The following is a 26,423-nucleotide window of genomic DNA, read 5'->3' on the forward strand; positions in this document are numbered from 1 at the left end:
GGGCAAGTACTGGGTGGCCGCCGGCCACTTAGGGGACCGGCCCAGCGGGAACCAGCCCGGTTTCCCGGCGGCCCAATCCGCCCCTGGGCCAAGTGCTTGCGTTCTCTCCTTTGCGTTCCTTGCTGAATCAGTCCCAATGAAACAAGCCATTTTCTACATAAGATAATAATGGATTTGTTGCTGCTATCTATAGTTATGAATTAATTTCTTTATAATAGTATAAAACATTTTAAGGGAAAATAAAATATTAAGCAACTAGGCCCATGTACCATTCTAAAGAATGTATAATAAGCTGCTGAGTTCGGGACGGTAGGCAGGAATGCAGTAGGCTATACTTTTATCTAAATAATCTCAGAGTCCAACTACTTCAGAGCCATAAAGTTTTATGGCAAATATTTTTGACTACTTCTACTCTACTGCTTAAAAAAATTGACAATGATTTCCTACAGACTGCAGATACATATAGGTATAATCTTGACTATTTTTGACATATGGTAGGCACTTCTAAGAATCCAACTTCAATCTCATAAGGAGTAAGAGTGTATTAATTGGTCAATATCTGTTTGCTTATACAGTGGTCGAAGTGAGGCGGTATACGGCGGTATGACATACCGCCACTTCCCGGCCCCACTTCATTTTAGCCGCAGAAGAGAACAGCGGCGGCAATGTGTAGAGATGTGTCCCGCAGGGGACACATCTTGTTCGGCGGAGGTGCTGGCCACACATCTTGATCGGTGGAGGCGCTGGCATGTAGCCGGGACAGAGCATCAGGTCCTGGCTGCACTGTAAAGTAAGCAGCACACCACGCACTGGCCGCCAGCCAATCGCGGCGCTTGCTGGCCGCCAGTCGATTGCGGGGCTCGCTGGCTGCCATCCAATCGGGGGCTCCCTGGCCGCCAGCCAATGAGAAGCTGCCAAGTGCCAGCTTCTCATTGGCTCACAGCGGCGCTGGATTAAACTGCAGTGAGTGCAGTGCACTACTGCAACAACCAAGAAGACTCGATGCTGCCGGCTGCTCCATTCCAGGCTCGCAAGTCAGAGGCAATTAGAGAGAGGGGAGGTTGTGAGAGAGGGAATAGAGAGAGGGGCAGATGGATTGGAAACAGGCACTTAGTATTGTAGGGGGTGAAAGAGGGAGGGAATCCGTTAGTGAGAAGGGCAGGGTGTGAGCGAGGGGAGCAGGCAGGGAGAAGTGTGGGGGTGAGAAGTAGAATTGGGTGATAAGAAAGCAGGGACCGAAGGGGGAGATTCAATCCCCCATACTCCATATCTCCATACCCCCACCTCTAAATTCCCACTTTGAGCAATATACATATATATATATATATATATATAGCAAGTGCGCTGTCCTTAAAAAATCTTATTTTCTCTTTGCTATTACGTACCATGGGAGAACTGCACTTTGACTTGTAGTCATTATCATTACATATATTTAGTTCACATTCCTCACTGATATTTCAGTAGGATGTTCTGCTCATCCCTTTTAACTTAGCCCAATCCAGACAGACTTCCTTTCCAAAGCTCTTACCCGTGGGAGTAAAAGTAAATAATGTAAAGCTGAAAAAGGCCAAATACCAGGAGATAAGGATTTACCATAAATCATATTTTTCCTTTTAATGCTTCTTATCTTTCAGATATTCTGAAATATGGAAGTAAGGAGTGGGTAACATAACTCTTGTAGAAGAATGGTTATACCACAGCCTGAACCAAGCAGGAAATATCCCATACAAAACAATACCAACCATTATTTGTAACAATCATTTTTTTATAGATCCCCTTAAAACATCATGTTTTGAAAAAAATACAAGATTTTCATTACATTAACCAATTTAATAATTGAACATACCAGAATTTCGGCACTTTTGCCTGATTTCAACATTTGTAACTAAATCTTTGTTCACCACATTAACGGGCAGATTTATCCAAACTTGTAGCTTTGATTTTATATAGTGCACTAGACACATGATAGCTAGAATGTGATTGGTTGCTAGGGAGCAACAGCTTCATTTTTCCTCTTGATAAATCTCCCTCTTAGGCTGAATATTTTCTGCTTTACACTCTTACCATTCTCTTGAGTGGTTTGTCGAAAGCTTGTCCAAGACACAGTTAGGCTGGCCAAATCAACAAACTGACTATACAAATAAAAAATCACAGCATTTGAGGTCTGCATCAGTGTGCCACACATGATGTAATATTGCAAGTGAATGGGTAACTGAAAGGGAAATTGGTGAACCAACAATTGACTCAATCATGTTATGCATATTCCTCCCCTAAACAGTGACACCTGAGACTGTATGTTATTCCCATGATAGATTAATTGACTTGTGATAAAATTAACCAGGGTTCATGTACATATAACTATGTGGTAGGGGAATATGTAAGCTCCGATGGGGCAGGATTGGATGTGAAGGACTAAATAGTCTCTGTGAAGTACATAATATGTAAACACTATATAAATAATAAAGGTTAGTAATGTTAGTAAATAGGGTTATCTTCATCCACGCACATGGGTGTATAGTGGGGAAATACATGGACTGTGTTGCCTCTTTAGTGTCAATTTTTGTGATGACTGTAAGTAAAGCTCCATTTGATAGCAGTCCTTAAGCATGGATATGCAAACTTTTAAAAAATATATATTGTTGAGGCAATGGGACCAAATTTACTTTGCAAATAAAAGGGTATTATAGAGTGCAGCTAATATTGACATCTGATCCATAATATGTTTTCATTTTAGACGTTATGAAAATGAAACTCTGATGCCGTGACTTTGACGTTTTATCTTTGGAAGCAGCATTCATATTATAGTATACCCTCCATATCTTTGCACTCTGCAATGATGTTGTAAACTGGTACAGGAGGTGACAGGTGAGGTCGTAACGGACTAAAGTGATCTGTAGCAGACAGCAGTAGACTTAGCAGGAAATAGATAAGTTGTGCCATCTCTGGTTCTGTTATGTTCCAGTTATAACCCTGCATCTTTATATCCTGTTTCTGTTTTGCATTGATTTCCTGGTGTAAAGACATTAGAACAGCTTCCTGATTTTGAACACTCCAGACCTTTTGCAAGTGTATTGACCTGAATTCTACCCTCAAGGCTGAGAATATACACGTCTTAAAGACCCGTGTCTTTTCTTGCTATGGTCCAATATAATCCATATAACCACCCAGTCCAATGGATTCTTGTTGTCTTTGCATCAAAAACAGTAAGCATGACATTCTGTCCTACTTCTCTTCTACTGTAGGATTATATAGGAAATACAACCCTAAGATTCCAAATGTGCTCTATATACATTATTGTGGGAAAATAAATATTACAAAAAAGGGAGTGAACTGTAAGAAATCTGATATTTAATAAAAATGAATCTAGAGGCATAGCTATAAAATAAAATAGACTGCTGATAACAATTATGTCATCACGTTGGTATGGAATGACAGTTGTTCTGACCTCTGACAGTTTCTTCAAAATCATATTCTATTAGTTATTTTGGAAACAATGACTGCACTAAGTACATCTCAGGTGCACCTGATGGAAGAGAGACAACAATCACTGCACTAAGTACATCTCAGGTGCACCTGATGGAAGAGAGACAACAGTCACTGCACTAAGTACATCTCAGGTGCACCTGGTGGAAGAGAGACAATCACTGCACTAAGTACATCTCAGGTGCACCTGGTGGAGGAGAGACAATCACTGCACTAAGTACATCTCAGGTGCGCCTGATGGAAGAGAGACAACAGTCACTGCACTAAGTACATCTCAGGTGCACCTGGTGGAAGAGAGACAATCACTGCACTAAGTACATCTCAGGTGCACCTGGTGGAAGAGAGACAATCACTGCACTAAGTACATCTCAGGTGCACCTGGTGGAGGAGAGACAATCACTGCACTAAGTACATCTCAGGTGCACCTGGTGGAAGAGAGACAATCACTGCACTAAGTACATCTCAGGTGCACCTGGTGGAGGAGAGACAATCACTGCACTAAGTACATCTCAGGTGCGCCTGATGGAAGAGAGACAACCATCACTGCACTAAGTACATCTCAGGTGCACCTGGTGGAAGAGAGACAATCACTGCACTTAGTACATCTCAGGTGCGACTGATGGAAGAGAGACAACAATCACTGCACTAAGTACATCTCAGGTGCACCTGGTGGAAGAGGGGAAATCACTGCACTAAGTACATCTCAGGTGCACCTGGTGGAAGAGGGGAAATCACTGCATTAAGTGCACATGATGGAAGAGAGACAATCACTGCACTAAGTACATCTCAGGTGCGCCTGATGGAAGAGAGACAACAATCACTGCACTAAGTACATCTCAGGTGCACCTGGTGGAAGAGGGGAAATCACTGCATGAAGTGCACCTGATGGAAGAGAGACACACTACACTAAGTACATCTCAGGTGCACCTGGTGGAAGAGAGACAATCACTGCACTAAGTACATCTCAGGTGCACCTGGTGGAGGAGAGACAATCACTGCACTAAGTACATCTCAGGTGCACCTGATGGAAGAGAGACAACAATCACGGCACTAAGTACATCTCAGGTGCGCCTGATGGACAGGGCCGGATTAAGGCCCACATGGGCCTGGAGCTGAAAATGTTGAAAGGCCTATACTGAGAAGGGGAAGAGCTGTGACTGGTGCTGTGTGACCGTGTTCAGAGTCTCCTTGGTGTGTATACCTCCTACACTATGGGCAATACATAGAAATAGAAAAATTGCAATAGAAAAACTATTTAAATGCTTAAAATGTATGGCCAGTTAGGCAGCTGTAATCGTGCTGTCATGTTGATGGGCCTATTTTTATGTGGAGGCCTGGAGCTGTAGCTCCATCCGCCCCATTGTTAATCTGGCCCTGCTGATGGAAGAGAGACAGTCACTGCACTAAGTACATCTCAGGTGCGCCTGATGGAAGAGAGACAACAATCACTGCACTAAGTACATCTCAGGTGCGCCTGATGGAAGAGAGACAATCACTGCACTAAGTACATCTCAGGTGCACCTGGTGGAAGAGGGGAAATCACTGCATGAAGTGCACCTGATGGAAGAGAGACAATCATTAGCTCTATGACATAAAAGTGAGATATTTTTAGGATTACAAAAGACCATTGATCTCCATGTTTTGGCTTTCCTTGTTAGAGGGCTTCCAACAGATGTGGGTGTTACCTAATGTATACAGCCCACTCTGCAGCACTTGGTCAGAGTGGCTGGGCTTTTAAACTAAGTGCTATTTGACTACCCTTCCCCATCCATGATGGCTTTTATCAGAGGAATTTTCACCCATCACTCGTGGGAATTTTAATTTCTGGACCAAATAACATGTTTAGGGTCAGGCATGAAAAACAGAAATTCTTTTCTGTTCTCTCTGTCTTTTCTGTTAGTTTTGAAACATAGCCAAGTGAAATAAATCCTTTATTAGTACCATGGTAGTAGAGTGAAAAACACATACAAATATAAATGGACACAGTAAGTGTATTGCTCCTGTGGTGTCTTTCATCTAGACAGGATGAAGCACCACAGTGGTTACAAATTAATGGCTTATGCAACATTCTTAAAACTTCACAAAGTTGCATTCCCAAATGCTAATATTGAAGTACACAAATGATGATGATGACAACTACAATAATAACAACATTAGTAATAATAATAAGAGTAATAATAATAATACAATCCAAATAAAAAAGAATAGTAAAAACATAAACATACATAACACATACAAGAAAAGAAGGTGAAAAGTCAACACGGTGGGTTGAAATTACCCATAAAATGTTTACTTCTTAATCTCAACGCGTTTCTCCGTGTAAAATGGCTCCCAGTTTCTTCTTAGGGAATAACGTGATAACTCAGATCCGGATGTGATGTTTTATAGCGGAATCCTTTAATTAATTAGATGTAATTGTTAATTACCTCCCAGCTGTGTGTAGGCATAGCTGGGTATATCAAACTTCTACAAATCAGTACTTAATAAAGACAAGAAAATATATGTTTTTCTAAAACATTAAAATGTTGTTATCTATCTATCTATCTCATATCTATCTATCTATCTATCTATCTATCTATCTATCTATCTATCTATCTATCTATCTATCTATCTATCTCATATCTCTATCAATCTATCTATCTATATCTATCTATCTACAGTATCTATCTATCTATCTATCTATCTATCTATCTATCTATCTATCTATCTCATATCTATCTGTCTATCTATCTATCTATTTATCTCATATCTATCTATCTATCTATCTATCTATCTATCTATCTATCTATCTATCTATCTATCTATCTATCGAATAAACAAGTTAATGTAAAGTATTACATACTCTCTATTAATCTTGATATTAATAATAGACCATATAATTAATGGTGAGTGCAATAATACATGTATTCAGCCCTAAACATGTGGAACTGCCTCTGTTATTATAATAATTCTCACAGGCATGAAAACAAAAAGGAGGAGGGGAAATCTAGAGAGTGTTAAAATTCCAATTCTATTGTTTCATTTAAACTGTCAGGATATAAAGTTTTTAAAGAGTGTATCCAATAAGCCCCCCTAACACACAATCTAGGGTAACGATTGCCTCTTCTTTGTGTGCATCACCACGTTGGCCGTAAGCAGTTTGGGACTGGCCACATGCAATTCATAAAAATGGAATGTTAAGATTAATGAACAATGCTTTGATGGTGTTTAAGAAATCTCAACTTCAATTTTCTCATTGTCCATCCAACATATATTTCTCACTGTTTATTATAAATGTCTGGCTTGCAAGGGTTCAAACAATCTGGGGGAGTGGGTTGCTGCCTTTGAGAAATCTAATGAATTTGTGAGACAAGACATCATGAACAGAGGTGTAAAGTCGCATATTAATATTGTATATACCTCTAGTGAGAGTGTAGGAAATGGTATGCCAAGCAAAGAGAGGTAAAACAAAGGAATACTTTCCTTCTCTCTGCATGTATCTGTGATCCTTGTCCCTCTGGACCACACCAACAACCCATTGAGCAGTTCCCTGCCTGGCCTAATAGTGTCTTATCCCCTGATCTCCCCACCATCCATTTGGGTGATGTCAGCATTCCCATTGATTACATTCTCATCCTGCATCCAAGCTCTCTAACCCTTTGACCACTCTCCATGGACAGACTACTAATCATTGTGTTGGCCATTGTATAAATCCAGTTTTCTCACAAATTTGATCAGTTTCTGATGTCTTCCCTTTCCCTCAGATCATCGCATGATCGCCTGCAATTCATCCTTCTCCCTGTAACCTCTTTGCACTCTAACTCTATCAAGTCTCTATATACTTTCGGAAATCTCAGGTGTGTTCATTTCTAACATGTTTCATCAATCTGAAACAATTTCTTAATACAGTTGGTACATTCTCTTGTGACGCTCTGCATTCCCTCATCTTACTCGCAACCTAGCATCAGCTCCAGAGGCTCTAGTTATGCTTCCTTCTCAGCATGGGCAGTATGCGCTGCCTTCACATAAATTATCATGCAAAGTAAAAAATCATAGCTGAAAGTCTTGTACGCCTGTTGGCTTCCTCTATATTGATATAAATAACCAAGCAACAACCTGCTCAGTTACTTTGCTTGCACCTTCTGGCAGCTCTCTTTTCCCCCTTTCCACTATATTTTCTGTCCAGTTGATCATATCACCCCACAAATCAGCTGTTACTGTCTCATGTAAAGAAGAAAGAAAAGGCTTCTTCAGCCTTGAAATATGTGACTTGTGTGAAATGTTGTACAGAGAAAATAAATGATAATATATGAGTGTGGATTAAAAGATCTTCAGTATAAAGGTTGACAGTATCTAGGTAGACACCAACTGGTAGACAGGCAATAGTTCGAAAGGTACAAAAGGTCAACAGGTACAAAAGGTAAACATACAAAAGGTCAACATGGATGAAGATCATCAGGTGCAAAAGGTCGACATAGTCAAAAGGTCGATATTGGATTGATCAACACAAAAATGGTTGACACATTTTTTTCCTTTTAACCCTAATATCACCCTAAACCTTCTCTATAGTCCCTAACCCTCCCTCCTGATGCCTAACCCTAACTGTCAGGGTAAGTGCTAACCGTCCCTCCTAGCGCCTAACCCTCCGGTAAGTTAGCCAATTTTGTGCCGACCAGTTCAATGTCGACCTTTTGACCAAGTTGACCATTTGGTTATGTCGATCTTCTTCCATTTGTATGTATGTCGAACTTTTGTACCAGATGACCTTCTGTACCTGTCGACCTATTGCCTGTCTTCCAGTAGGTATCTACCTAGACACTGTCAACCTTTTTACTGTAGATCTATTGATTGGAACCCTAATATATGGTGTGTACTGTGTGTAACAAGTAGTGAGAATGAAAAGAGGAGTAGACATGCTTACCAGTTTATAGATGCAGTCAGACTTTGGGTAATCTCACACCGTTACCCAGCAGCGATTGCTGTGGTCACTGACGTATCCTGGTGTTTCTGGTGTAGTTTAATGGTGTTCTTCTTTGAAGTACTCAAAAAGGATTACAGAAGAAGAAAAACATTGTTTCTTCTCTTTTTATTTTCAGATGGACCCAAACGAATCCTTAGTGGGACGGAACTCACTCTTTGTGAGTAGATTATGCACCTTGGACATTTAAGACCCTGAAGGTCCATCGGTGTGGTACAGTAGAAAATGGATTTTTAATGAGCTAGCTTTATACTAGAAAATACAGATATTATTAAGTGTCATCAGCATATATTATCCATATGATTCTTAAATAAATCAGACCATAAATAGGTGAATATATAAAAAGGGGATTTTTATAAAAAAAATTGGTTCATTTACATGAAATTCATCCACTGTTATTGTATACAATATACAAGGATGATATCAGAAAATGACAAAAATAAAAAAATACTAATATTAAAAATAAATTATAAAGTTGGTAAGTATATAAATATAGAGGAAATGGTAGGTAAATGATGCTTTGCTTAAACATGAAATAAACATCACTTTGGCTCAAAATCAATATTTGGATACAAGTGCCATTATTACTGTATTCTTGGCTTATACAATATCTGGATGCTGACTTCAGAATTCAGGTTATTTAATAACTAATATTGTTTACACTTATATTTCTAACATTACATGTGACAATTTTGCATGTTGTTATTTTTATATTTTATTGTACTTAATTTATATGGTTAATAAAATACAATCGTTATAACTATATTGGTCTTTCTAGAGGCTTTTTCTAAAAAAGTCTATATCAGGGGAGTGATTTTCTTTATTTAAATGGTAGGTAAATTACCTAAAATTGTGCTTAACCTTGAAATAGAGTGATCATGTATGCAATCACTCTTCTCCTTACTAAATGTTAATAAATGATACTAAATAATTCACAAAATGTTACTAACTGGTTATCTGTAAATGTCAAATTAGATTTGAAAATGAAAGCAAAAACCAACAGGAGTCTTTTAATAGAATCCATATTGCATATAAAGCAAGATAAATAAATAAGACAAAAAGGACAAATTTAGAAGAACAATTACAAACTTAGAAGCTGATCATTAGAAGGTTAAATAAATTGTTTGCAGGAAAGTTATTTTGATGCCATTGCCCTTACAAATGAGCTCTCAGGGGTATATTTACTGAAGTGCGGGTTTTTAGAAGTGGAAATGTTGCCCATAGCAACTAATCAGATTTTAGCTATTATCTTCTAGAAGGTGCCAGATAACTGATAAGTAAAATCTGATTGGTTGCTATAGGCAACATCTCCACTTCTAAAAACCTGCACTTTAGTAAATATACCCCTCAGTCTTAATTTTAGGTGAAATGGCAAGTTTTTATCCATTTGAACAAGTAGACCAACATTGTACTATTATGACAACTAAAATCTGATTGGTGAGATCATCGACCTACCCTATTAATAATACTAGGGTCTACCAAGTCCAGACAGTTTACATTCTAGTTTCTATTTTGGATTTCTGTGTAATTTGGCCATACACATGCGCAGTCATATTTACTTTTCAAGCACTTTGTTACAACTACTTTTACACCCCAAGTGGATAATGCTTAATCAAGGTGTGCCACTAAGGTACAATTGTACTTCAGTTCCAACCAATCCGACTGTTATTAAATGAGTGGATCCTGTAGGGGTCTATGGTAAAATTTCGATGTTTAGTCAATGTTCGATTTTGGACGGGGCTTGGTTTTATAGTCAATTTTATATTCGATTTTGCCTTTAGTAAATCTCCGATTTGAAAAATCAGATTAAAATCGACTAGAAATACGCGAAATGTTAAAAATCTTCCAAAATTGATATTTAGGGAATACACCCCGTAGTGTATGTGCTGATGCACATTTGGCTGTACAATTGTGTCCAATGTACATGTTAATTCAGGCATAATGAGTTAACTTCCTAGGGCGCTGTTATTTCTAGGTGAACAGTTCCTTTAAACTTGAAAGAACTTCTGTAAGAGACAAGGATATGATAGAAAGATGTGTTACACTGTGCTGGTCCTTTCTAATCAGATACTTCCTTTCAAAATAATGACACACACATTTAGCTGCTGACAGAAGCCTGAAATTGCTGCTGGGTTAATTATGAGTTTGTCGCTCTCAGCATGAAAATGACATCAAGCAGTGACTGGCTTCAAAACAGTGTGCCTGGAGCAGCGCAGGGGACTGTAATTTACAAGTGTGGTCATGACGCCAAAATGCCTCTCACTGCGAATCCTCATGAGTTGGTTGTATTTCTGTGTGTCTTCACATGGCTGATTTTTACCTGGCTTCACAGATTGTTTTAAAGGACGACTCTTTCTTTCTCTAAGTCATCTGCGACAATGCGTTTACGTAACAAATGACTGCAATTTATAGATTCTAATCTCTATGCTCTTTAATGAAGTAAAATAATGTTTAGGAGACTGTATATTATTAGGCTATTATGTGGCTTTCTTAATTGTTTTGGCAAAAAATTTTTTTTTTTAAAAGGGCCGGCATACCAGCACAGTAATGCGGGCGGTGGTGCCACGGTGCCGCGATTCAGCACGTATCACGTCTTCAGTCCACTTAACTGGGGAAGTGGGCGACAGCTCGCAGCTTCGGGGGGCCTCCAGGAGACTTGCCCATTTTGCTGGACCGTCCAGAAGTCACCCCAGATTCAGGAGACTCCCAGACATCCTGGGAGAGTAGGCATTAATGCGACTTACCCACTCCATTAAAGACAGCTGAAGCACTGCCACCTTCAGGCCAATGTCCTAAGTATATTTGACCAAAGCTGAGACTGTAGCCAATTGAGATGCTGTGATATCACGAAGCATCTGATCCACACAGTGCATTTTTGCAAAGCAAGTTTGCAAGTCTGTCAGTCACTCATGGTCAGTCATTCCTTCTGTGGCTATACGTGCTCCACCATATGAGTTCTTATCCTTCATTAATTGCACTCCCCCCCCCGCAATCACAGATTTTGAGGAACACAGAGACTCAACCTGATTAAAAAATATTTTCTTATAACGAAATCCAATAAGTAAGACACGCTGGGTACTGTAGTCTTCCTGCAGTCTTGTACAATTGCAGTTGACACTAAACTGTTCTGTAAAATACTACGCGTTCCATGCATGTTTGTATCAGCGCCATATATGGAAATCAATCCTTATCTCCTATTTATATGTTATTTTTTGAGTGATATATCTCTAGGGAAGGTGACTTGGCTCTGCAAATAAAGATTTATTTAAAAAATGTACTGCCACCCAAATTCTTTACTAAAATGTAACTGTTCGCAAGGTTAAAAGTCCCAGTGTCATTAACACTACTCTAGTTAGTGCATAATGTACCTCTGCAAGGAATGTGTGTTAATAGGAAATCTCATTAAATCAGTTTAGCATTCGGATACATAATACCTTTCTGTGACAGCAGTTAGCAAGTAGTTGAACATGACAAGCTTGTAGTAAATGAATATCCGTAAAACACACCAGCCACATTTATTCACACTGTCATACGTGTCAGAGTGGAAGTTAGAAACTAAATAGGACTTCAGAAATAAGGCCTGTAGCCTGGCTTAGTATTGTGGATGAGATATACTTTTTACAGAATAAAATTTAATATGTGTTGTTGCATGTACTGGACAATGGGCCTGATTCAAAAATGTACACTAATGCCATCTCAGCTGTGATCCCGTAGGCAGCTGATGTGTGAAAATATGCAAACGTTGCCGGCGCCGAGGATTGTATTGAGACGCCAACTTGCGGATTTGCAAATACAAGTATCTATGTACAACGATACAGCATTGGTCACAGATCCTACAATTACTCCATTTCTAAGTAGGGATGTGCAGGCTTGGATTAGTTCAGATTTTCCCGCCAAGTTCGGATTTTTCCCGCCAAAAATCGGGTCTCAGGAAGAGGAAAAACGTCATCTGTCATGGACAAGCATCATCTTTCATGGACTTTTGTCGAGGAATGATGATGTTTGTCCATGAAAAATGATGTTTTGCCTCTTTCTGAGACCCGATTTTTGGCGGGAAAAATCCGAACTTATCTGAGCCTGCACATCCCTAGTTGTAGGTAATCCTAAGGCTACTCAGAACGGGCATGGGAACTGAGCTGCCGGAGCCACTTTCATTGTGTATGGTATCGCAGACGCAGGATGTAAGCCGCCTCGAAAAACGGTCGCGACGCCCCTGTCTTTATTGCAGCGACTCCCCGTTAGCTCCCACAAATGCTTCCTGACTGTCAGTCACACTGTCGGAGATGTACTAAGCCATGAAAAGTGATAAATTAGAAAGTGATAAACTACCAGCCTCTCAGCTCCTAACTGTCATGTTGCAGGCTGTGTTTGAAAAATGACAGTTAGGAGCTGATTGGTTGGTACAGTAGTTTATTACTCTCTATTTTATCACTTTCTAGAGCTTAGTACATCTGCCCCACTGTAAACAAAAAGTCCCTGCAAATGACTAAGGTCTTGCAGTTGAATTGATGCTGACTGATGAAATCACTAGAAGTACGAGGAAATGTGACAAACTCCCCACAACTTCCTGCTCACCTGGCAATATTACCATTAATGATCCTATGGCATTGTGTATGTATTTGTATATTACGCTTTTCGCATCTAGTGGAATTTTGTTACTTGGATAACAATGAGGTGCAGCCTATCTGTGTGCAAAAAATACTTCGCTTGCTAGAAAAGTTGGAGCCAGGATAAGGAAAATAAGTGTCCACCATCAATCTGTATGATTACACATTTATGCAGGTGTCATATACAGGGTGTTACATCCAGTGTTGGATCTCCCCTATTATTTTATTTATTAACCTTTTTTATACAGCGCCAGCATATTCCGTTGAGCTTTACAAATTAGTAGCACAGTAATAAAACAAGACTGGGTAATAACAGACAGAGAGGTAAGAGGGCCCTGCTTGCAAGACTAAATGGCTATTGGGGCCCCCACCCAACAGGAGTTCCTGTTGAAGCCATCATGGCATCGCTAGGCTACCAGGAATCCCATGGCGCTGAGTGTGGAAGTGAACTCTTACATTCAACACACCGCGTTCATTTTGAAGGCAGTGCCCTGTAGCATGTATGGACAGGAACCACCAATACAAGTGTGACATCAAAGCAAATACATATTATTGTGATTTTATGTTTTACATTGGTTTGACATGTTGTATGTGGACTCAGAATATAGATAATTTCATAATATCAATTAATTTATGGTTATATGAATCTGAAGACTTTTAAATGTTTATTTATTGTAGTTAAAAATAGTTAAATTAAAAGTGTGCAGCATTAAGGGTGTTTAGAATGTACATTGGGCACCTTGTTGTGTAACTCTTCTGTCTGTAAACCCTAAACATTAACACACTGTATATGAGAGGGATGCTTGGCTAAATGTGCTTTGTATGTGTTGCAAAAGTAAAATTGATCGAATAAGATCACTGACCACAGTGTTGAGTTTTCCACATTCCGTTCCCTGCACAAAACAAGCCTTTGACTGACAAATATACCATAAAAAGAATATAATTGGGGAGATTTATCCAACATTCCAAACAGGACAATCGGAGGTGTTGCCAATAGTAACCAATCAGATTATAGCTATCATTGATCTAGGACATTTTATAAAATGATAGCTAGAATGTGATTGGTTGCTACTTGCTATGGGCAAAATCTCCACTTTTTCCCTTTAGAAAGTATTAATAAATCAATGATATTCTGCTTTGTTCAATTATTAAATTGGTCAATATAATGGAAATCTTGGGTAAATTTGCTAAGAATTTAACAAGAATCGTGATTAGAATCACAGGTGTAATCTAAGCAAACTGGGTTAAAAATATATGGGGTCTATTTACTAAGCAGTGTTAGGAGACAGAGTGAAGAGTGATAAGGTGCCAGCCAATCAGCTCCTAACTGTCATCTCAGAGGCTGTGTTTGAAAAATGACAGTTGGGAGCTGATTGGCTGGCACCTTATCACTTTTCACTCTGTCTTCTAACACTGCTTAGTAAATAGACCCCTAAGTTTTAAATAGACTACCTCCTGACCTGCGTGTTTAGCAGAAACATACATCCATATATGTTTCTGCCTCTAATTAAGGATAAAAAAGTGTAAAATTAAGAAAAAAAAAAAAGTATATGCAAGACCTTGACAAAGGTAGCAAATTGCTCTAACCATCGTGTCAGCTTTATCCATTGAATAAAAGTTTAGTTTCAAACATCTCCTGGCTGTCATCCATGGCAGAGTTACCACAGGAGTTGTTGGGTAATGACTAGCTCATGAAGATTCAAGGCATTAGACTGTGGTCTTACTATTACAAAGAAGGAGGATTACTTGGAGATGGTTACATTCTGAGTAGAGTCCCCTCTTCTTGCTGGCTGGTTTTCACCCCATGGTTAGGTAATGATGGCCTCGGCTTCGGCACACTCAGAGAGTTTAGCATGACTAGGCAGCAGCTGACAGTAACAGAAGGTGTCAAGCGGATAAATATAGTCAGAAACATGAATGCAAGGTCAGAGTGAAAGGTTAGGGCAGGCAGGTTCCGAGTCGGCGAGCACAAAGTAAAGCCAGGGTCACTCAGGACCTGACACACAGATAGAGAGAACTTTAAGGCACAGTGTGCTAGGATTAGCATGAGCCAGTCTGTTTCACCTAGCAGCGGCCTGTTATGCAGTACATTCTGTTGGTTGCTGTCCCAGCACAATGGTCCACTGACAGTTGGAGAATCAGGACAAAAGCACACAGATACTGGTGTCCAAGATACACTGGCCACTGGTGTCCTGTCTCTTATCTAGAGTGACTCTTAAGTGAACAGCTGCTTCATTAATGATGGGTTGAAATGTTTTCCACTGCAGGACAAGCAAATCCAGGAACTTCATTGGGTCATGCCATGGGGTGCTTCGCCATTTGGTGTACCATAGAGCTACAGGATGTGCAATAATGTGGGTCTCATCTGTAGTTGAAGATATTTTGTAATAGCCTCATTTTGATCATTAGGATATGATTAAATAGTAAAAAGTACATAAAATGTTCATCTGGCAAGGCTCGGGGCAGGCTGGAGTCTGCCAAAAATGTGCAATTAGCTACAACTCCTCATTTTCCTTAATACAACCCTTTGTGGCGGATTCTCGCTTAAACCATGTGTTAGACATATGTCATTGAAAATCCCAGTTTGTGTACCAGTTAAAGCAGGATTTTATCATTTAAACAAAGAATTTGTTTAATTAGCAACTTTTACTATAATATTTATAAGTAACTTAAATAGTGTATTCTTTATTAACCTTTGTTTGTATAGCACCAACCTATTACGCAGCACTTTGCAAAGAATGTTTCATATAAGTTTCTGCCCCAGTGAGCTTGTAGTCTAATTTCTTGGACACACAAACACACTCACTAACATTAACCTAGAACATTAAACATTATATAGATAGTGTCCTGGTTGGAATAGAACCAATGGACCCAGCCCTGCGAGGCAGCAATGCTAACTCTTGTGCTTCTGTACCACAAATACTTATTTATTATCTATATAATAAATTTCAAAAGGAATGTCCTGCCTCCTGAATGTGCGCAGTAGGGAACCAAGAGTGTGTGCCCCATTGGCTCCCATTGTGGGCGAGATCGGACAGACCTAGTGCTGGCCACAAAGGATAGGTATTGGAGCGGGATGTGGGACAGTGTGGGATGGAGAGAGGGGGGTGGGGAGCAGCAGTTAGAGCTTGGGTTGGAGTGGTGTATAGAGGGCAGGACCACACGCCACACAGAGCGGGAGAAGGGGCGGATTGAGGTGACCCAGCAAGTGCCAGGATCCTTTACGAGTCATGAATAATTTTCCTGCTGCTATGTCTTGGCGTGCGATCGCTTTGTGTATGTAGACGCCCACCAGGCTGTCTTGCACACGTCATCTACAGGAAGTGTATGTAACCATCAGTACATCGAGTACCATCAGATGCGATCGCAGCGCTTGAGGCAGACCATACCCTACCGCAAGCACTGCGATCACTTCAGTGTGAAATAAAACCAGGTGATGTGTACTATGACGCTGCCTGCTAATTATGCACGCCTCTGAAACGGCGTTGAGACGCTCAGGCACGCCTGCGTTCGCACCTTCACTCCCCCGTTTCTAGTGGCCTGCCTCTGTCACCACCCACAAACGGCTTCTCCTGTCACTCACTCTGCTGGGCTGTCTATGCTCGGCGAGCGCACGCTTCCCGATCTCTCGCACTGGTTCATGCACGCACACTGCGATGCATGCGCAGAATGTAAAAACCGGCCAGCTATGAGCGAACGCTTCTTAGCAACCGGGTCTGAATCGAACCCTAAGTTTGGTAGCGTGAATGACGATGATAACACAAGTTCCCATAGTCAGGCCTTATGATTTTATATGGCTGGGTTATCTCTCCTAGTTGGTTTGTCGGTCACAGCACAGATTGTTGCAAAATACATACATTATTATTTCCTCAAAGTTCTAGATTTTCAGGTTTTCAAATGCTCAGAATGAAGTGAATGGAGGGGGGGATAATGGGGGACATGACTCCTGAATTCGCCCCTGATATAAATGGCACGGTAACTGTAACTGACATACAGTATCTTCAGAACACAGAGTAATACAGTGACAAGCCAGGTAGGAGGACGCAGAGAAGAGATTGGGAAATAAGCCCACCTGCAGCGTCTTACAGTCTAAATGCACCATTTGGACTCACCATTGGAAACTTGCGCAAGCTCTATGGCTGAGTATGACCTCCTGCGCGCCTTTGGACACAGGGCAAATAGAGCAGGAAGTTCACTACTGACATCACGAATGATGTCAGTAGGGCCGCCCATAAACGGCAGGCGTTCCTTCGGTTGAGTTGTCGGTCAACATCGACACCTGCCCCGTTTCGTAGCGAGCCCCGGAGCGAGTGATTTCTCACTCGCTCCTGGGCTCGCGCACTTGCGTGTGTGCCCTGGCCGACCATCGACCCGCTTGCGAGCGCTTTGCTCGCAAGCGGGTCGACATTCAAAACAATAATAACGGGGACACTGTATTGTGGACGTTTTGGATGTCGAAATTTGAACTACATCCCCTTTTTAACATGAACGGCAAATGTAAGCCCCACATTTCAACCCACGGTTTGAATTGAGGTTTAATTATACCGTGATCATGTTTAGGGCTTATGAGACGGTGATCAAATTTTGAAGCGGTTTGAAATTTTTTGAGCATATGTAGTCCTGGGACAGGCCTTAGGGCCCGATTTAGAGTAGTACGCAAACCCGACCAGGCTACGGCTTTGGGGACCTGCGAGAGATCTTGCAGTAGAAGACCAGTACAGATCCTGTGCATGCGCCAGTCTCTCGCAGTTCCTCAAAGCCGCAGTCTGATTGACAGGCTGAAGCCATTTGGGGGTGGGGAGTGGGCTGTGCCTCACCCCCGTTTTCTGAGAGTACCAAGACCAGGGTCTGCCTCTTCCGAAGCAGATTTCTTGGCCTCAGCAACGCTTCTGAGATGACCACCGGAGTAACCTGAGGTTTCATTAGATGGCCGATGGTCTTGGATGCAGTCGCGGGATCACACAAGCATGCTGGAGGCGTCTATTTATCCCAGACGCCTCCTGCTGCATTAGCATATATTAGCATTGCTGCTGCGTACAAGTATACAGCAGCGATGCTAACAGCGTACAACTCACAATCAGTCCCTTAGGCAATAGCCTAAAAGGTTTTGCAGGTAGACGGTGTTACTAGACACTGTATGCTGCTCTCCAAACTCCTTGTGATGCTCGTGCCTCTGCGCCAACCCAACAGCCACTATTCATTTCTAACACTGTTCCCTAAGCCTGTGGCTCTTGTATCTTGTGTTCCATATCCTAACAAAGCTCCACATTTTTACTTCACAGGCCACCCTGTCATAGGTTATGTTTAACACTAAACATTCCCTGAATTCTCCAAAGGCCAAATAAATTATGTTTTGAAGGCCTTGGTTTTAGGTCACCTTCTGTTCTTCTGCCCAGACAATGATACTCATTCTTTTGTCCAGAGCCAGAGAAGCAGTAAATATAGTTGGGGTTTGTAGGAAAGTGTTTTATGGCTACGTCTTTGTGAATCGGACCTATTCATGACTTACAATTTTATTAGAATTTTTAACTTTTCTTATCCTTTTCCTATGAAACGAATGCCTACTTTTACTGGCCAGTGGTTGAGCAGCAATTTAATGGAGAATCAAACATTGTTTTGGCCCATTAATGGTATTACATGGTAGGAAACTGGTAAAATGATGCAGTAGGAATGAGTCAGCACCTCAGTATTTGAAGTGACTATTTGCTATAAAGCTAAATGCTACCTGTACCTCTCAGCATCCTTCATTTTACAATCACTGAAGGCCAAATAGTGATTATGCGCACTAATTAGTACATGCTGAGAAGGTGCCCTGCAATCATGCACTTTGTAACTTAGCTGATGATAAGAGGAAAGTATCCCAAATGAGACTTATTATGAAATGCCCTAATAAACTTCCTCAGAATGTTCTTTACAGTCCTAATTTCTCTAACACCTGTAATCTTCATTAACTTTAATCCTCTTGTTGATGTTTTCATCTTTTCAAACACCATTTGGTTATACACACATACACGCATGACATATATAGCACTCAGAGCATGAATAAATGCACCCAAACCAAAAGGTCCTATATACAGTATTTGTTTTCTAATTAAATAAAACATAATATGCTTGGTCATTGTACTTTATAATGTGATATGGGTATATTAACTAAAGTGTGGGTTTTAAGAAGTGGAGATGTTGCCCATAGCAACCAACCAGCTTCTACTTATCATTTATCTACTACATTCTAGAAGATAATTGCTAGAATCTGATTGGTTGGCTGCTATGGGCAACAACCCCACTTCTAAAAACCCACAGTTTAGTAAATAATAAATATACCCCATATTATTGATTTTCAAAATACTCCACTGACTGTTCTAACTATTATTAAACCACGTAATATAACACTATATAATGTCATAGGGTATGTTGTGTTTCATATCAAATACGTTATACATTCTCTAGTAGTTTAAGTAGCTCTTAAAATAAATGTTTCATTGTTTTAAGAATGCTTTGGCAATAATCATCCACCCAACCTCATTCTGTGGACTGAACAGATATTCTGGCAGAGAGATGTAATCATCAAGTCGACATTCTCAATGTCGGCATCCATAAATTCACAGCTGTGATGTCGACATAGTTTACATGTCAACACTACCAATGTCAACACCTACAAAATGTCACCATGAACACAATGTCGGCATATGAAATGAGTTAGGGTTAGTCTTAGGGGTTAGCGTTACCACAAAAGTACACTGTCAACATTCTGACTGTGTCAGCATTTCATCAGTGTCAACATGCTGAATGCCAACATAAATATGCAGAACCCCATGAGGATGACCAGACACTAGTGTCTCATTACGACTCGTTGATGTCAATAGCTCCTGGTAACTTAATAGGCTTCATTATCAAGACTGATGGTTCAGTCCAAGGCGTGGCCACTGTGATGGGTACAAGGCTAAAATAGTAACAGCAACAGCAAAAACAAGAGCAATTACAACAGCAGCAACAAAAACAACACTTTTACGCATCTGGGGAAAATCTTTTTTGACACGATGATAATTTTTTTTTCTCGCTTGACAGTGATGGTAAGTCACCGTGTTCTGTAAACATCCGTGCTTCTAATCCCAGGATTTCTGCTTACACATGAGGAATAGAATAAGGAGTTTAACCAAGTCATGTCTCTTTTAGAGATAGTATCTGAGTAATAAATCATGCTAAACATGGTCTGCACATTATTGCCGAATGTTCCCATGCTTAGATCTGGACATCACTGTTATTAGTCGCTTTGCAGTGAGGGCCAAATCTTAAAACAACAATAAAAGACTTCTAGTGATAGACTTCTAAGATTGCTGGAATGGAATCAATGCCTGTTGTTATCCTTTATGTCTTGATGGCTGCACTCAAAAACATATCACTTATTCAGTGTATTTATCACCCTGGCACAAACATGAGAATGTGCATAATGAGGGACAATACACTGTTACCTCTCACAAAGTGCACACACATGTGATGTTATAGTGGTAGAGGCATCTGGCTAAATGTCTGCTTTATGGTATAGAGATGATAACTTTGTACCAATGCAACCTGCTGTATTTATTAACAGTTTATTTATTAACAGTTTCTTATATAGCGCAGCATATTCCGTTGAGCTTTACAATTGTAAACATTAATTGAACAAACTGGGTAATAACAGACAGATATATAGGTATGATGGCCCTGCTCGCACGCTTACAATCTATGCTTGTAAATGACGTGTTGGCTAGTAACGCATATATATTATATAGCACAATGTGATACATTGCATATATATATATAGGAAAAAGTAATAACATACAGATGTGTCCTGGAACGCAGTTGCTAATACGTACGCAATTGGCTGGTTGTTGCATTCTGCGCATGCGTACGCATCGCAGGGCGCGTGCATACGATAGAAACTGCGCAGTGCCACTGTGATCAAAACTGCAATCGCGGTGACTACGCAGACCCATCGCAGAGTGATTTACAGGAAGTGCCGTTTGTGGGTGGTGACGGGGGGGTGGTTAGCCGAACGCAGTGTGTGCCAGTGCGCTTGAACGCCGTTGCAGGGGCGTGCATAAATTAGTCACTGCGATGCCATACACAGCCTGAGTACTCGTAGCGTGCGTGGAAGTTAGCAAATTCTGAGTAAGGTCAGAGCTTGTGCAAGTGTGCGTGAGGCTGCGATGGTACTTGATTGTACTGATGTTTTCGCAGTTTTGCTAAACATTACGGATGTGTGTATAGTAAGTTGGGCGTCCTTATGTAGTGCTGCATATGGCACTGCGATCGCAATGGATTAGCATACTATCGCAGATGAACTGTGTGCGTAATTGCTATTGCATTCACTATTGCGTTCCGTAGTGAATCAGGCCCCCAGTCCCTTTTCCAGCACAGAACTGCAGTACCCAAAAGTTGAGAACTTAAATGCATGTTATCAAAGCCTATTCAACATGTTCTAACGCTAATAGTTTCAAAATGAATGCAAATGAATGGATATATGCACACACATTCACACTTTGTAACTTTAATGTACACTAAGGCCCTTATTTAATAAGCTGCGAGTTGTATTATTCCGGCGACATGGGCCGCAGATTTAAAGCTGCAACAATTTAAAAAGTGATTCCAGGTTGGTTCTACCCTTTATATTATTGTTGCTGCTGTAAATCTACCACTCTCCGGAATAGCGCCTGAGCCTGCAACTGATAGGCTATTAAATATGGGCCATAGTACTCAATGCTGTGGTACAGCTCTGTTACTTACAATAAAGACAAATACAAGGGTTTGTAATGTATTCATTTAACTAGCATTACATTTCAACACCCATGTGTACAAGTTCTTATGATAACATTCTCAACACATTTCACTCTTCTGCAATCTGAGGAATCTCTTCATGACCCTGACACAGACAGAGCATGAATGATGTCACTTAATAAGCCCAATAAAGTGTAGTGTGTTGTGCTCAGAAACAACAGTGAGTCAGTAATGAGAGAAATCGATATTCTTTATTGGGCATGTTGAGAACTGCTTTCAGGAGATGAACACTGTGTGTGTGTGTGTGTGTGTTTGTGTGTGTCGTCTACCAACCACATAAACAGGCCGTAATGAGGACAGAAGTGATACAGATGATTTGTACCTCCGAAGACAAATGACAGCTCTCTTCTGATTTGTCCACCCAAATGTCTAGTAGCCACATTGAATGTTCCTGCTGCTGGACTTTCAGGCTGAACAGCAGGGTCAGGCAATGAGGCAATGAGTGACATTTTCAAAACTGCCAAAAAGCTCGATTTGCACAAAAGTTTGCTGAAAGTTTGCTAATTTCTAATGTGTGGCACCGGTTTATGATAGTCTTAAGCTGCCCATCCTCTCGGCGATTAAATTGAGCGATTGAACGATAACGACATTGTTATCGTTCAATCGTTCACTAATCGTTTGCAAATCGTTCACTAAAATGTCTAAAACGTCCAGCAATTTGCGCTCCCGCTGGTTGTTTTAGACATCTATCATCGGGCAAACATGCTGGACAACCTGACGATAACGTCAGGTTGACCAAGTTGGCAGATGATTGATGTTCCTACACTGAATGACTGCTCGTTCAGTGCAGGCTCATCACAGACTGACAAACGACTGCACGATTACAATGTCATAATCGTGCAGTCTTTTGCCTGTCTCCTAGTGGATGGGCAGCATTACTCAATGGTGGCTGCAGCACAGTCCAATAGGGGAGCCATACCAACTTCCAGTGAGTCCAGGCTGGTGATGTTGGCAGCGTTTGGTGCGGCAATTGTTGTGGCTCCCCTCTTTGAACTTTGTGCGGCGCTGCAGACCCACCTCTGGAGCCGCCACTGATCTTACTCTACACTTATCTCTGGATCACTATACTTTCCACCTATACACACTAAGGGGCCCATTTATCAATTAATTTTATCATACGCAACGAGCTGATAATGGAGTTCCAGCTGTTTGGCTGGATTACAGTTCTCATATGCAATGAGTTTTAAAATTCGTTGCATATGATAAATCTCGTTGATAAATGGGCCCCTAACCTTGTTACTATCACTCATTTCATCATTATTCCCTCTCACCTGCACATGGTTACCCACCCATGGAAACATTTAACTCAATTTCCTCAAGATTTCTCCAAATTAGTATCCCTCCTAAATATGTGACCAGCTTTTGCACCACTCCATCCTCATAGCCCAGATGGCAATCTCTCATAGGAAATGATAAGGGATGGACTTGGTGATTTAAAGTCTTTTATTCCATGTGAGACTATGGCTGGGTACACATGTAAAGATTTTCTCTCCAACCATCCAACTAGTTGATTGGTTGGAATGAAAATGTGGTAACGTATGTGAGTAACTGATGATCAGCAATTTGCTCCTAAATGCCAGAAAACAGATGAAAATGGTCGTTCAGACAAGTTTGTTAAATGTTTGATCTAAACAATTTGTTCAAACAAAAGTTTTTGTCCATTTTCCGGCATTTGGGAGTAAATTGCTGATTGTCATTTGCTTTCATACCTTACCAGATTTTCATTCCAACCAATCAACTAGTTGGATGGTTGGACAGAAAATCTTTACGTGTGTATGCAGCTTAAAGGGTACAAAATGTAGGATCAAAATTAAAAGTTCATCATCCCTCCCACTTAATCCGAGACCAATATCTTTCTCACCCATCCATGGCAATACTGTTACTTTTGACTCCATGCCATTATCCTGTCCTTCACCCATTCACATGACCCATTACGTTACCGTTTTAATCATCTTTTATGCTTGTCTTAGCAATAAGTGTCATTCCCACCCATTGATGTCTGTCAATATTCTTCCTTTTATCTCAGCTGAGCATGGGTTTGGTATAATTTGTCGGCATTTATCATGTCAACATTCACAATGTCAACATGGCAGTGATTTCAACATAAGGCATGTCGACACCGGCCACGGCAACATTCATTATGTCGACACCGATGAAATGTCGACATAATTAGAATGTCGACAAAACGTTCCTGGTGGATGGGCGGTGACTTACATTGCTCGACTGGTTTGGTCCAGAGGACATGTATATACCCCTAAACATTCCTCTTTCGAAACCAAATTCCAATCGTCCATCATTTGGGTCATATCCAGTGTATACATCTGTTAGTAAGGGGTCTATTTACTAAGCAGTGTTAGGAGACAGAGTGAAAAGTGATAAGGTGCCAGCCAATCAGCTCCTAACTGTCATTTTTCAAACACAGCCTGTTAGATGGAAGTTAGGAGCGGATTGGCTGGTACCTTATCACTTTTCACTCTGTCTCCTAACACTGCTTAGTAAATAGACCCCTAAATGTCTCACTCTGACACAAAAACCCAATATTTTAATTGTACAGTGTTTTTTTTTCTTACTCTTGCTGTAGCTTCTGTTTTGCATGGCTGTGCATAACCAATGGTGGTGTGATAACATGTCATTTGGATTCACTTGTTTTTTTGATTACACAAATGTTAAATGTACCATTTTGAATTGCTCTTGGCATTGGACTCTGGAAAACTTGTCAATGGCTCCAAGGACTGATATTTGCCTTTCTCCTTCGGATCTCCATGAAGTGTCATTTTCCTAGCGACAGGTTGAACTGAAGATTAAATATTTTTTTCTCGTTCTCTGATTGAATACTAGAAATTGCATTGGCTGAAAATCTGAAATTCAAGTTAGGAATTTCATACTAACCAATCAGAGCATTTGAATGGAGTCAATGGGCATCACATGGTGATATAGAAAAATGAGCGTGATATCCAGCCAGAGCACTCTCACAAAGTTTATTCACCTTTTATCATGAGGGTATATAGCAGTTGGCTTTTCGACAGTTTTAACCATAGGTGCATGCAGCAGCCGGCACAGGGGATGCCGCAGGGGGACATGACTACCAAGTCATGGACTACACCGCCCCCCAGGTGAGGAGTCTATGTACAGGAGGGAGGTGGGGATCATGGTAGCCCAAGACCCAGTGGAGGTCCTACTGCGCTATCCCCTGTGCCACTTCTGCGCATGCCTATGATCATAACGCAAGTGCCGGGTAATCGACAACTGTGAAATGCTACACGTACAGTACAACTGTAGTGTAAACATGATGATTAACCGTGTATACAATTGTACTGCCGATGCACCTGAAATGCTTTAAGTAGCATTTGGCGTTCTATGGTGCCTGTATTCTGGGGTCCGCATATTGTAGTGATTGTGGGCATTATGATTGTCAACAAGATCTATGTATAGCATCACGTGAATCGAACAGCTTCCAAGTGTAATATAATGATCCATCTGAATTTGAATTCCAAGCTCATCTGTACACGTGGAAATACTGTAAGCAAGGCCGTATTAACAGCATCGTAGGCCCTGGGCAAAGCAATACACTGAGGTCACTCTATACCCACCCATTCACGGAAATAAAAATGTAAACGGTCAATACCTTTAAACCTTTAAATTTATTGGTACTTTCAACAAAATCAATGTTTAACCATAAAAAACATGATGTAAAGCGCGGATTAATCAACAGTAACTTTTGAACATTATAAGCCTTGAAAAACACAAACATTTCATAGAAGTATCTAATGGTGAGATAATGGGTGAGGGCTGAGAAATGTGAGGGCTGCCAGTTCTTGAGTTACTGCTGCTGCTGGGGTTATATCCATGGATATATAACATGAGTAATCAGTCAGGGGCACAGTTCCCCAAAGCTCTGACACTTCGGGAGCCCCCCTGCATACTACAGTATATACATCATGCTACTTAGTATCTGTGACGTATCTTGTGTACACACCTGCCGTTGCACTTGCGATATATTGCTCTTTGTTAAAACGAGCGATATATCGCCAGGTGTGAACCCAGCATTAGACTGTGCCTGTAAGTGAATCTCATTGGACATTATGATGTGCATACATCATTATATCTTTCCCTTATTCAGTATGGCATCCTGATGAAATTGCTGCAATTGTCACTGAGATTCCAGTGTACAGTACTGTCTCCTGTGTGAATCCCTTAGTCATCAGTAACACACACAAGCCTTTTATCTTGTTGATACTGTGTGATTTAAATGCACCATCCGATTTGCCATAATGAAGGCTTAGAATGTCAGGAACCAGCCTTCTTTTCATGTATGTCTGCCTTTAGGATGAGTACTGTACTTGAATGCGCGTTTCTTGCAGCCATTGCTGCACTTAGCAATCAGTGTACTTATTATAGGGATGTTGTAGATATTAAAGCAAGTACTGTACTTGGAAAGGAGTTCCTGTCCTGAAGATTTTACAAGTAAGGTGGTTACACTAAGCTGCAGCTTCAAAGGAACGGCTGATAAGGGACACAATAATGGAAGGTGTGTGCTCAAAGTATTCCTACTTGAAACACTA

This window comes from Taudactylus pleione, unplaced genomic scaffold, assembly GCF_031769625.1.
Source record: "Taudactylus pleione unplaced genomic scaffold, aTauple2 ptg000206l, whole genome shotgun sequence".
In the NCBI taxonomy this organism is placed as follows: Eukaryota; Metazoa; Chordata; class Amphibia; order Anura; family Myobatrachidae; genus Taudactylus; species Taudactylus pleione.